Source organism: Mauremys mutica, chromosome 24 (genome assembly GCF_020497125.1).
Source record: "Mauremys mutica isolate MM-2020 ecotype Southern chromosome 24, ASM2049712v1, whole genome shotgun sequence".
Lineage (NCBI taxonomy): Eukaryota > Metazoa > Chordata > Testudines > Geoemydidae > Mauremys > Mauremys mutica.
In genome coordinates this window covers 14,429,188-14,441,633 of record NC_059095.1, presented here as the reverse complement: position 1 = coordinate 14,441,633, position 12,446 = coordinate 14,429,188, and positions in this window count along the sequence as shown.

The following is a 12,446-nucleotide window of genomic DNA, read 5'->3' as shown; positions in this document are numbered from 1 at the left end:
CTCAAGATCCCAGGGAAAAGGACACAGCCCGATTTCCTGGGGTGGGTCTTTGCTCATGGTTTGGTCTATGAACTCTTTTGAGGTGTTTTCCCAATTTAATGCTTGTTGTTTATCTCATGTTATTAAACATTTTCTGCTACACCGAGACCCTGTGCTTGCGAGAGGGGAAGTATTGCCTCTTCGAGGAGCCCAGGGGTGTGTGTAAGATTTTCCCAGGTCACTGGGTGGGGGCTCGAGCTGGTTTTGCATTACGTTGTAGGGGAGGGACCCCTATGTATTGAACCCGGCCCTTGCTGCTATCAATTCGGCCTGGCAGAAGGGTTGCACATGCAATGGAAAGTGTTGTCACAGCTTTTTATAAGAATATCTCCCACTAGGAGGGCTGTCTGATGAGTCAAGGCCCCTGTTTGTTCTGTGATGAGCCCTCCCCAGCAGGCTCCTGTTGCACTGGTTCAAAGTGATGAGAAAAAACGCCCCACGATTCTCTCTCTCTAAATAAAAGAATAAAAAGCTGCACAAGCTGCAAAACCCCACCCTGCAGAGCTGCTCTGTCAAGGACAGTTGTCTTAGAAACACACACAAGCCCATGTCTAGTTTTAACCCTCTTTGTTGCTTGTGTGTGGAGGGAAGTGTGCTACGCTAGATAGCGAAGGGCTGGGTTTGGAAGAGGAATCTTTGCAAAGGACTGAACTGATGAGAGAAAAGGTTGCAGCTGGTGGGGCCCACCCATCAGAGCCAGCCAGGGAGTGTATGGGTGTGTAAACGGGCTACTCACCGCCACGGCGCCTCCTGCTGGTTCTTCCGGGGAATTAGCTCTCTTTCAGCCCGGAGCGCCCTCTGCAGGCCGGTGATCCCCCCTTTTTCCTATTGGCCCCGTGTCCCTCCCAGGACCCGGTGCCCCTTTCACTATAATTGGGTCTCCCCCTCCCAGGGAAACCCCCACACTACTATCCCCACTTTGCCTCAGTAGTGGCCACTGACAGTCATGGTCTAGCCCCACACCCTGGGGCAGACTGCAGTTTCAGCCCACTCATCACAGGCAAAGGGGGTTTGGACCTGCTGCTTTGTCCTACCCCTGGGCTGCCCTCTGCAACCCCCAGTACCTTTGGCCCTTTGCTAGGCCGCAGCCTGGGGCTTTCCAGGCTGGAGCCTCCCTAGCTCCTCAGCCTGTTCCCAGCCCTGCTTCACCCAGGTACTTTACCTCTGCTCATAAGCAGCCAGGCCCATCCCTCTCTGAAGGCAGAGAGAGACTGTCTGGGCTCTGGCTTCCCTGCCCTCTTATAAGCCCCAGGGCTTCAGTTTGGGGCGTGGCCCCAGCTGTGGCCACTTCCCTACTCGGCCCAGCTTCCAGAGCCACCCCTCTCAAGCCCTGGCAAGCCGCATTTCAAGCCCCTCCGGGCAGGAGCCGGGTCCACCCTGCTACAGGGTGGCATTGTGTGTTGTGATTTGCCACAGCCAGGGGAAGCAGATACAAGACAAGGGAATTCGGCCCCTTTCAGAAGCGATTACAAGAAGTGTCAGTTTCTCCTTGGTTTGATTTTCCCTGCACACAAACCTGGATCCCAATACGTGATTCTGAGAGATGACAGCCAGGAGGTTTCAGAAGGAGAAGCTGGTGAGTGCAGCACGAGGGAGGGGAGCAAAGCAATGAAAATGACAGATGAGTAGGGAAAACAACTAGTGTCACTTGGTTCCCCATCCCTACGCCAGGGCAAGGAACAGGCTAACTGGCTCTGATGAGAACCGGATCCAAACCCTGTTTCCATCCCCAACCTAGGCTCCAAAGAGGTTTGCATCACATCTTCACTCTAGGTATTTTTCTCTGCCCTTGTGGACTGCAGAAGCCCTGACATCCCAGCTCTCCAGGCACAGCAATCCCAACAAAACCAGCATCATTTGCTCTTCTAAGGACAGGGGGAAACTGTGCTTTCTCAATGCCCGAGGGGCACTGCTGAGGGCCATGCTGAAGACGTGCCTTTGCCCTCTGGGCTCTCTTGTAATGGGGTCCTGTCACCCCTCCTGCTAAATGTGTATGGAGGCCACAGGGACTTGGTGAGAGGTTCTGGACTGTGGTGCCATGGGTGCTGCAGGCAATGGCTGTGATAGACCTGCCAAGAGCAGCACTCGGTGCAGCCAGCTCTACCCACCCTGGGCACTCACAGCACAGGGTCACCTGGAAAGTGTTCGAGGCTCACGCGCCACCACAGCTCACAAAGCTCCAGCCAGAGACAGTCCCATGATATAGGGAGATGTTTCCTTGGTCACCCGTGTAATGTTCTAGCTCCAGCAGCAGGGCTGGTGAGTGGCACTAGTTTCTTTCCTGGGGGGAGCAGAACATGAGCGCTCACGTGCCTGCAATCCTGTCTGGAACATCAGCACCAGAGTCAGTGCTGTAGAAATGCAAACTGGGTAGATTTCTTGATGGCATATCTATGAATTTCATACTAAATGAATGACTGTCTCTGGCACTAAGGGGGAGGGATAGCTGCTGATTCCAGAATCAAACTTTCTATGCAGCACACCAACGGAGGCCCCAGCACAGCAAAACCCTTAGGTACTGTGACAAAGTTCCTCCTCTACCTTGGTGGGTCCTGCCCTTGTTGGCAGATTTGCTCACCTCCGTGATCTTCCCCACAGTCTGGGTCAACTTCTGCTGTGTCTGATCAGAAGTTGGGAGGTCTGGGGGGAACCCAGGCCCACCCTCTACTCCGGGTTCCAGCCCAGGGCCCTGTGGATTGCAGCTGTCTCTAGTGCCTCCTGTAACAGCTGCATGACGGCTACAACTTCCTGGGCTACTTCCCCATGGCCTCCTCCAAACACCTTCTTTATCCTCACCATGGGACCTTCCTCCTGGTGTCTGATAACGCTTGTACTCCTTAGTCCTCCAGCAGCTCACCCTCTCACTCTCAGCTCCTTGCGCCTCTTGCTCCCAGCTCCTCACACGCACTTCCTCTCCTCTGGCTCTCCCTTGCCTGACTGGAGTGAGCTCCTTTTTAAACCCAGGTGCCCTGATTAGCCTGCCTTGATTGGCTGCAGGGGTTCTAATCAGCCTATCTGCCTTAATTGGTTCTAGAAGGTTCCTGATTACTCTAGTGCAGCCCCTGCTCTGGTCACTCAGGGAACAGAAAACTACTCATCCAGTGACCAGTATATTTGCCCTCTACCAGACTCCTGTACCCCACTGGTTTGGGTCTGTCACATATCCCTCCCCCCTGCTGAACACCAAGGGGTTGGGCAGCTTGGGATGCCAGACAGTGCACACGTGACAAGCCATCAGCATTGCCGTGACGGCTCCCTGCTCTGTGTTGCACACGGAACTGGAAAGGTTGGAGGGATAAGAACCACTTGGTCACCCTTGTGTTCTTCTCCTTGTTCCACTGCATCCATTGAAGAGGGGCATGGTCGGTCACGAGGACAAATCTGCACCCGAGCAAGTAGTAGCGCAATGCTTCCATGGCCCATTTTACGGCGAGGCACTCTCTCTCCACCACTGTATATTTTTATTCCCTCGGAAGGAGTTTCCTACTGAGGTAAAGAATTGGGTGTTCCTCCTCCCCGACCATCTGTGATAGAATGGCCCCCAACCCTACTTCCGATGCATCTGTCTGCAGGATAAATTCCTTGGTGAAATCAGGAGCTATCAGTACAGGGTTACTGCAGAGGGCAGTCCTTAGGTCTGTGAATGCTTCCTCTGCTGCGTCAGACCATCTTACCAGATCAGGTCCACGGGCTTTTACTAGGTCTGTCAGGGGGCTTGCCCTCGTCGGTAATACCCCACTACACCTAGGAATGCCCGGATTTGTTTCTTGCTATGTGGTCGGGGCCAATTTTGGATGGCCTCCAACTTGTTCACTTGGGGTTTTACCAGACCTTTTCCCACAATGTACCCAAGATATTTGGCCTCTGTAAACCCTACAGCGCACTTGGCAGGGTTTGCTGTAAGGCCAACTCGCCTGAAGGTATCAAGGACTGCCTCCACCTTCTCTAGGTGGGTTTCCCAGTCTGGGGTATGAACAGGGGTGAGCTGCAGACGGTTCGCAACGGTTCGCGCGAACCGTTTGCTAAAATTAGACGCCGGACAGAGAACCGGATGCTAAAGTTCTCTGTCCGGCATCTAATTTTAGCAAACGGTTCGCGCGAACTGTTGTGAATTCTGCCTCCACCTCCTGCCATGAAGCTCCTCCTTGCTTCTCCTCCCCCACGGCTTCCCGCGAATCAACTGTTCGCGCGGGAAGCCTGGGAGGGCTGAGAAGCAAGCAGGCTTCCCCGGCCCAAGAAGACGACCCTAAGGTAGGAAACTAGGGGGGGCGTGTGCCCCGGCCGGTCCCTGGCTGCGGCCCGTCCCCGCCTCCCCGGCCGCGACCCTGCCCGGCCCCGCGTCCCCGACTCCCCCCAAACCCCTCCCCGGCAGCCCGGCTCCGGCCGCACCCCCCCCGGCCCTGCCGTGCCCCCACCTACCGTCCCCGGGTCCCCGCCCGACCTTCCCTGGCTGCGTCCCCCCCCCCCCGGCGTTCCCGGCCCCGCGTTCCCGGCCGCGACCCTGCCCGCCCCCTCCCCCCTGCCCCGGGTCCCCGCCCGACCCTCACCGGCCTCCCTGGCCGCGTCCCACCCCGCGTTCCCGGCCGCGACCCTGCCCGGCCACCCGCCCTCCCCGGGTCCCCGCCCGACCCTCCCGGGCCGCATTCCCCCCCCCCCGCGGCCCTGCCCGGCCCCCCCCCCGTCCCCGGGTCCCCGCCCGACCCTCCCTGGCCGTGTCCCCCCCCCCACGTTCCCGGCCCCGCGTTCGCGGCCCTGCCCGCCCCCCCCCCGTCCCCGGGTCCCCGCCGGACCCTCCCTGGCCGCGTCCCCCCCCCCCGTGTTCCCGGCCGGGACCCTGCCCGGCCACCCGCACCCCGCCGTCCCCGGGTCCCCGCCCAACCCTCCCTGGCCGCATCCCCCCCCCCGTCCCCGGGTCCCCGCCCGACCCTCCCTGGCCGCATCCCCCCCCCCGCGGCCCTGCCCTGCCCGGCCCCCCCCGTCCCCGGGTCCCCGCCCAACCCTCTCTGGCCGCGTGTCCCCCCCCCGCGTTCCCGGCCGGGACCCTGTCCAGCCACCCGCCCCCCCCCATCCCCGGATCCCCCCCCCACGCGTGCCCGGCCCCGCGTTCGCGGCCCTGCCCAGCCCCCCCCCCCCCGTCCCCGGGTCCCCGCCCGACCCTCACCGGCTGCGGCACGGCCCCGCGTCCCCGACCCCCCCCCCGGCCCTGCCCCCACCTACCGGGATGCTCGGCTCTGGACACGGCCCCCCACCTCCAGCCCGGCCTGGCCCAGTGGCTCCAGCCGCCCCTGCTGTTTTGCCAGGGGGCCTGGCTCCGGCAGCGCGGGTCTGGGCGTGGCGGCGGCCCCGGCTGCCCGGCTCCAGCTCTGGCCACAGCCCTCCCTGGCTCCACCCGGCCAGCCACCTGGCTCCGGCCGCTGGGCTCCCGCCGCATCCTCCGGCCGCGCGACTCCTGTCCTGGCCCAGCCACATCCAGGCAGCGCGGTAAGGGGGCAGGGAGGGGGTGTTGGAGAGAGGGTAGGGGAGTTTGGGGGTGGGGGGGTCAGAGGGCAGGGAACAGGGGGATTGAATGGGGGCAAGGGTCCGGGGGAGCAGTCAGGAAAGGGCAGGGTTGGATGAGGTGGTGGGGGCACTCAGGGACAGAGAGAAGGGGTAGTTGTATGGGGTAGGGGTTCTGGGGGGCCATTGAGAATGAGAGGAGGGGTTGGGTGGGGCGGCAAGGGGCAGTCAGGGGACAGGGAAGGCGGGGATGGGTCAGGGGTCTTGGAGTGTGTGTGTCAAGGAACATGAGGGGTTGGATGGGGTACGCCCCCCCCGCCCCCGGAGGGGGGGGGGAAGGAGGGAACCTGTTGTTAAAATTTTGGAGGGAGGAGGGAACCCGTTGTTAAAAATTTGGCAGCTCATCACTGGGTATGAATGACCACATCGTCCAAGTAGGCAGCAGCATAACTGTTATGCGGGTGCAATAGCTTGTCCATGAGGCGCTGGAAAGTAGCTGGGGCCCCATGTAGTCCAAAAGGGAGGACAGTATATTTAAAAAGACCCTCTGGTGTAGAGAACGCAGTCTTTTCCTTTGCGTCTTCCGCAAGGGGAATCTGCCAGTACCCCTTTGTCAAGTCTAGGGTAGTCAAATATCGGGCATTACCCAGACAGTCCACTAGCTCATCTATGCGAGGTATGGGGTACGTGTCGAACTGGGATACTTCGTTTAGTCGCCAGAAGTCGTTGCAAAACCTTGTGGTGCCATCAGGTTTGGGCACCAGCATGACTGGGCTGGACCACTGACTGTGGGATTCTTCGATGATCCCCAACTCCAGCATTTTTTTTACTTCTGCTTTTCTTTCCTCCCTTTTGGCCGCTGGCACCCGACAGGGCCTCATTGTTATTCTGGCCCCAGGGTTCGTGACGATGTGGTGATATGTCTTGGTTGTTTGACCCGGTTTTGTCGAGAACACATCTTGGTTCCGGAAGATCATCTCAGACACCTCATTCTTCTGGTCTGGTGTTAAATCGGGAGACACTCTCACCTGTTTGGAAGGCTTATTTTCCTGGGTTAGGTCTTTTTGGACAGTTATGCATGCCTCTTGTGCATGCCAGGGTTTCAGAAGGTTGATGTGATAAATCTGTTCTTGTTTTCGGCTTCCTGGCTGCCGTACCTTGTAGGTTACTTCCCCCACGGGTTCAACCACCTCATAGGGCTCCTGCCATTGGGCCAGAAGCTTGCTTTCTGCCGTGGGTACCAACACCATCACCCAATCCCCTGGTTGGAACTGTCGGACTTTTGCTTGGGGATTGTAATGGCTTCTCTGGGCCTCCTGTGCCTTTTCCAAATGTTCCCGTACAATAGGGGTGACCCGGACTATCCGGTCTCGCATCTGTATTACATGTTCTATTATATTTCTCCCCTCATTGGGTTCCTCTTCCCAAATCTCTTTGGCGATATCTAGTGTGTCATGGGGGTGACGCCCGTATAATAACTCGAATGGGGAAAACCCAGTTGAGTCCTGAGGTACCTCCCAGATAGCGAACATAAGGTAGGGTAGTAGGGTGTCCCAATCCTTCCCGTCCTGACTTGCCACCTTCCGTATCATAGCCTTGAGGGTTCGGTTAAACCTTTCTACCAACCCATCAGTCTGCGGATGGTAGACTGAAGTTCTCAGGGTATGTATATGATGCAGCGTACAGAGGTCCTTCATTAGCTTTGACATAAATGGAGTTCCTTGATGTATATGATGCAGCGTACAGAGGTCCTTCATTAGCTTTGACATAAATGGAGTTCCTTGATCTGTTAATATCTCCTTTGGTAGCCCCACTCGGGCTAAGATCCCCACCAGCTCTTTGGCTATCGTTTTAGAGGCTCTGTTCCGCAGGGGGACGGCTTCTGGGTAGCGAGTAGCATAGTCCAAAACAACAAGTATATATTGGTGGCCCCGAGCCGTCTTCTCCAGGGGTCCCACTAGGTCCATGGCTATTCGCTCAAAGGGGACCTCTGTGATGGGAAGGGATACTAAAGGTGCCCTCAGGTGGGGACGGGGACTGTGCAGCTGACACTCCGGGCAGGACGCACAGTACCTCCACACTTCTTCATGTACTCCGGGCCAGAAGAACCGTCGTAGGACTCGTGCCAGGGTCTTCTCTACCCCCAAATGACCCCAAAAAGATGACTATGAGCAAGACTTAATACAGCGTTCTGGTGTTTTTGAGGTACTAGGATCTGCTGTACCTTCTGCCCCTGTACTGGTGCAACCCGGTATAAGAGATTCTTCTTCATTATGAAGTAGGGTCCTGGTCCCTGGGTTTTCCCTTCCACGGGGACCCCATCTATTTCAGTCACCTCCTTCCTAATGTTGTCGTACCTTGGGTCTTCGGCCTGGTCCCGTCCAAAATTTCCTCTTCCGGGGCTAATCTGCCCAAGATCTAGGGGCCCAGTCTCTGTTACCTCTACTGGTTCAGAAGCGTTAGGGTGGGGGTCAGACTCGGGTGGCTTCTCCCTCCTGGGTGGCCTCCTTTTCAGCTGCTCGGGTCCGCCTACCTATGAGAGCGACTCTCTGGCTTTGGGCCAGTATTCAGGTTCCCAAGGCCTTAGCTGCCCTCCTTTCCCTTTTCGACTTTCTACCCTGTCTGGGAACGGAAAATAAATCTGGGGATATTTCAGAGAAGACTGGGGGTTGACAGTCTACTGTGGATGCCTCACTAACTTCAGGGTTCCCCTCTTTCTCCAATCCTCCTACTGGGAGTAAGTCTCCAAACCCTGGGAAGTCCTTCCCTATGAGCACCGGGTATGGGAGTTTAGGGACTACACCTGCTGCTACCTCAGCAGTGTTCCCCTGAATCTCGATTTTTACTGGGATGGTGGGGTAATAACCAACTGTCCCATGGACGCATGTTATCCCCATACGCTTAGCCCACAGCAGCTGACTACACTTCATGAGCTTCCCCGAGACAAGTGTGATAGCACTCCCCGAATCAACCAGTGCTGTGGTCTTTACCCCATTAACTTTACTGGTCTGGTGTACATATGTGGGGTTAGTGAGACCCCCACAAGGTGGATTAGGGAGCATGGGTCTGCCCAGTTCCCCAGGTTACACTGCATAGGCTCCTCAGCATTGGGACACTGTGCAGCTATATGTCCCCACTCCCCGCAGGCATATCATCTGTATGGAGCCCTAGGCATTTCCTGGTCTCTTGGTCTGGGCAGTCTAACATCATGATCCTCTTCTCCCTCAGTGCTCCGACTCTTTGTGGCTTCTGGTGGGCCTTCAGCCCCTCTCTTTTTCCACCTGGGCCCTCCTGGTGGCCCAGTCACCCGAGCTCTAGGGCTTGGTGCTGCTAGTTTAAGCCGGGGTGCCTCTTCCTTAACTGGTCGGGTCAGCTCCCTCGCGGTCCTTCGCCTCTCTACCAGTGCAACAACCTCATCATAGGTGGAGGGTTCGTTCTGGCTTACCCAAGCACGAAGGTCTGGCAGTAGCCCCCTCATGTATCGGTCGATGACCAGAACCCTCTAGTATCTCTTCCGGACTCCGGGACTCCGTTCACAACCATTTGCGTGCAAGATGGATGAGGTCAGACAGTTGGGACCGCGGGGTTTTGTTTTCCTGGTACTTCCACTCGTGATACCACTGGGCCCGCACTGCGGTCGTTACCCCAGATCTGGCCAGGATCTCTGCTTTCAGCTAGGGGTAGTCTGCTCCAGCCTGATTCAGCTCAGTCTGCAGGATCTACAAGCTCCAGGCTGGCTAGCTAACGACACCAGAGATTCCCCAGCTCACTGCTCTGGATTCAATTCAGTTCCATAAGCCAAATAGCCATAAAGCATTGAGGTGGGTAAGTGCACATCCCACTGCAGACCCTTGAAAGAAGGAAATGCCCTGCTCTGGGACACTTGCTCTGGAACACCTGATCTGCTCCTTCGTGGCCACACTGCACACTGCTGCTCCGCAGCCTCACAAGGAACCTCCTTCTTCTCAAACATAAGACCATAAGAATGGCCAGATTGGGTCAGACCAAAGGTCCATCTAGCCCAGTGTCCTGTCTGCTGACAGTGGCCAGTGCCAGGTGCCCCAGAGGGAGTGAACAGAACAGGGAATCACCAACTGATCCATTCCTTGTCGCCCATTCCCAGCTTCTGGCAAACAGAGGCTAGGGACACCATCCCTGCCCATCCTGGCTAATAGCCATTGATGGATCTATCCTCCATGAACTTATCTAGTTTTTTTTAACCCTGTTATAGTCTTGGCCTTCACAGCAGCCTCTGGCAAAGAGTTCCACAGGTTGACTGTGCGTTGTGTGAAGAAATGCTTCCTATTGTTTGTTTTTAGCCTGCTGCCCATTAATTTCCTTCTGTGACCCCTGGTTCTTATGAGAAGGTGTAAATAACAATTTCTTATTTACTTTCTCCACACCAGTCATGATATTTTAGACCTCTATCATATCCCCTCCTTAGTCAGCTCTTCTATAAGCTGAAAATTCCCAGTCTTATTAATCTCTCTTCATACAGAAGCTGTTCCATGACCCCAACCATTTTTGTTGCCCTTTTCTGAACCTTTTCCAATTCCAATATATCTTTTTTGATATGCGGGCAACCAGAACTGCACACAGTATTCAAGATGTGGGCGTACTATGGATTTAGAGAGAGGCAAGATGATATTTTCTGTCTTATTATCTATCCCTTTCCTAATGTTTCCCAACATTCTGTTCACTTTTTTTGACTGCTGCTGCACATTGAGTGGATGATTTCAGAGAACTCTCCACAATGACTCCAAGGTCTCTTTCTTGAGTGGTAACAGCTAATTTAGACCCCATCATTTTATATGTATAGTTGAGATTATGTTTTCCAATGTGCATTACTTTGCATTTATCAACTTTGAATTTCATCTGCCATTTTGTTGCCCATTCTCCCAGTTTTGTGAGATCCTTTCATAGGTATTCACAGTCTGCCTGGGACTTAACTATCTTGAGTAGTTTTGTATCTTCTGCAAATTTTGCCACCTCACTGTTTACCCCTTTTTCCAGATAATTTATGAATAAGTTGAACAGGACTGGGCCCAGTACAGACCCCTGGGGGACACCATTTTTTATCTCTCTCCATTCTGAAAACTGACCATTTATTCCAACCCTTTGTTTCCTGTCTTTTAACCAGTTACTGATCCATGAGAGAACCTTCCCTCTTATCCCATGACTGCTTACTCCACTTAAGAACCTTTAATGAGGGACCTTGTCAAGCGCTTTCTGAAAATCTAAATACACTATATTCATGGGATCCTCCTTGGCCACATATTTGTTGATCCTCTCAAAGAATTCTAGTAGATTGGTGAGGCATGCTTTCCCTTTACAGAAACCATGTTGACTCTTCACCAACAAATTATGTTCATCTATGTGTCTGACAATTTTGTTCTTTACTATAGTTTCAGCCAGTTTGCCTGGTACTGAAGTCAGGCTCACCGGCCTGTAATTGCTGGGATCACCTCTGGAGCCCTTTTTAAAAATTGGTGTCACATTAGTTATCCTCCAGTCATTGGTACAGAAGCTGATTTAAAAGATAGGTTACAAACCACAGTTGGAAGTTCTGCAATATCACATTTTAGTTCCTTCAGAACTCTTGGGTGAATACCATACCAGGCCATCAGCTGCTGCTGGTGGTGGCTCTGCCTTCAAAGCTGGGCTCCTGACCAGGAGTTGCCACTCTCCAGCTGCCCAGCTCTGAAGGCAGCGCCACCGCCAGCAGCAGCGCAGAAGTAAGGGCAGCAGTACCATGACCCCCCCTTAGAATAACCTTGCGCTGCCCCCCCCCCACACACACACACACTCCTTTTTGTGTTAGGACGCCTACACTTACAACACTGTGAAATCTCATATTTAAATAGCTGAAATCATGAAAATTATTATTTTTTAAATTCTATGACTGTGAAATTGACAACAATGGATCGTGACTTTGGTAGGACCCTACCAATGACACTTCAATGTGGGACAGTTCCTCAGATATGGCACGTAAAAAGAATGGCTCAAGTTTGGGAATTTCCCTCACATCCTCCACTGTGAAGACCAATGCAAAGAATTCATTTAGTTTTTCCGCAATGGCCTCATTGTCCTTGAGTGCTCCTTTAGCATCTCGATCGTCCAGTGGCCCCACTGGTTGTTTAGCAGCTTCCTGCTTCTGACGTACTTAAAAAAATGTTTGCTATTACTTTTTGAGTCTTTGGCTAGCTGTTCTTCAAATTCCTTTTTGGTCTTCCTAAGGAAACCTGGTGCAGACAGCACATTCATCTCCTGTACAGGATCACAGAACTTCCTGGTTCAGAGCTCCTGCTTCCCCCACAAACACACACCGCTCAGCAGGGGTAGACTGGTTCCTGGGGTTGCTGAAGTATATCAATAATGAGGTGAAATGTAATGAAATAACTAGCAATGCAATGGATAATACAGAGTCTGCCTGGGCAATGGTCACATTGGGGAGGAAAACTACTAGAGCCTCACCCGGGATAGTGATTGGGGTGTGCTATAGACCACCGGGATCTAGCCTGGAGACGGATAGAGAGCTCTTTAATGTTTTTAAGGAGGTAAACACTAATAGGAACTGCTTGATCATGGGGGATTTTAACTTCCCGGATATAGATTGGGAAACAAATGCTAGTAACAATAATAGGGCTCAGCTTTTCCTAGACGTGATAGCTGATGAATTCCTTCATCAAGTGGTTGCTGAACCGACGAGGGGGGATGCCATTTTAGATCTGGTTTTGGTGAGTAACGAGGACCTTGTTGAGGAAATAGTTGTAGGGGACAACCTTGGCTCGAGTGATCATGAGCTAATTCGTTTCAAAATAAATGAGAGGATAATCAATATTGCATCTGAGACTAGGGTTTACGATTTCAAAAGGGCTAACTTTACTAAACTAAGGCGACTAGTTAGGGAA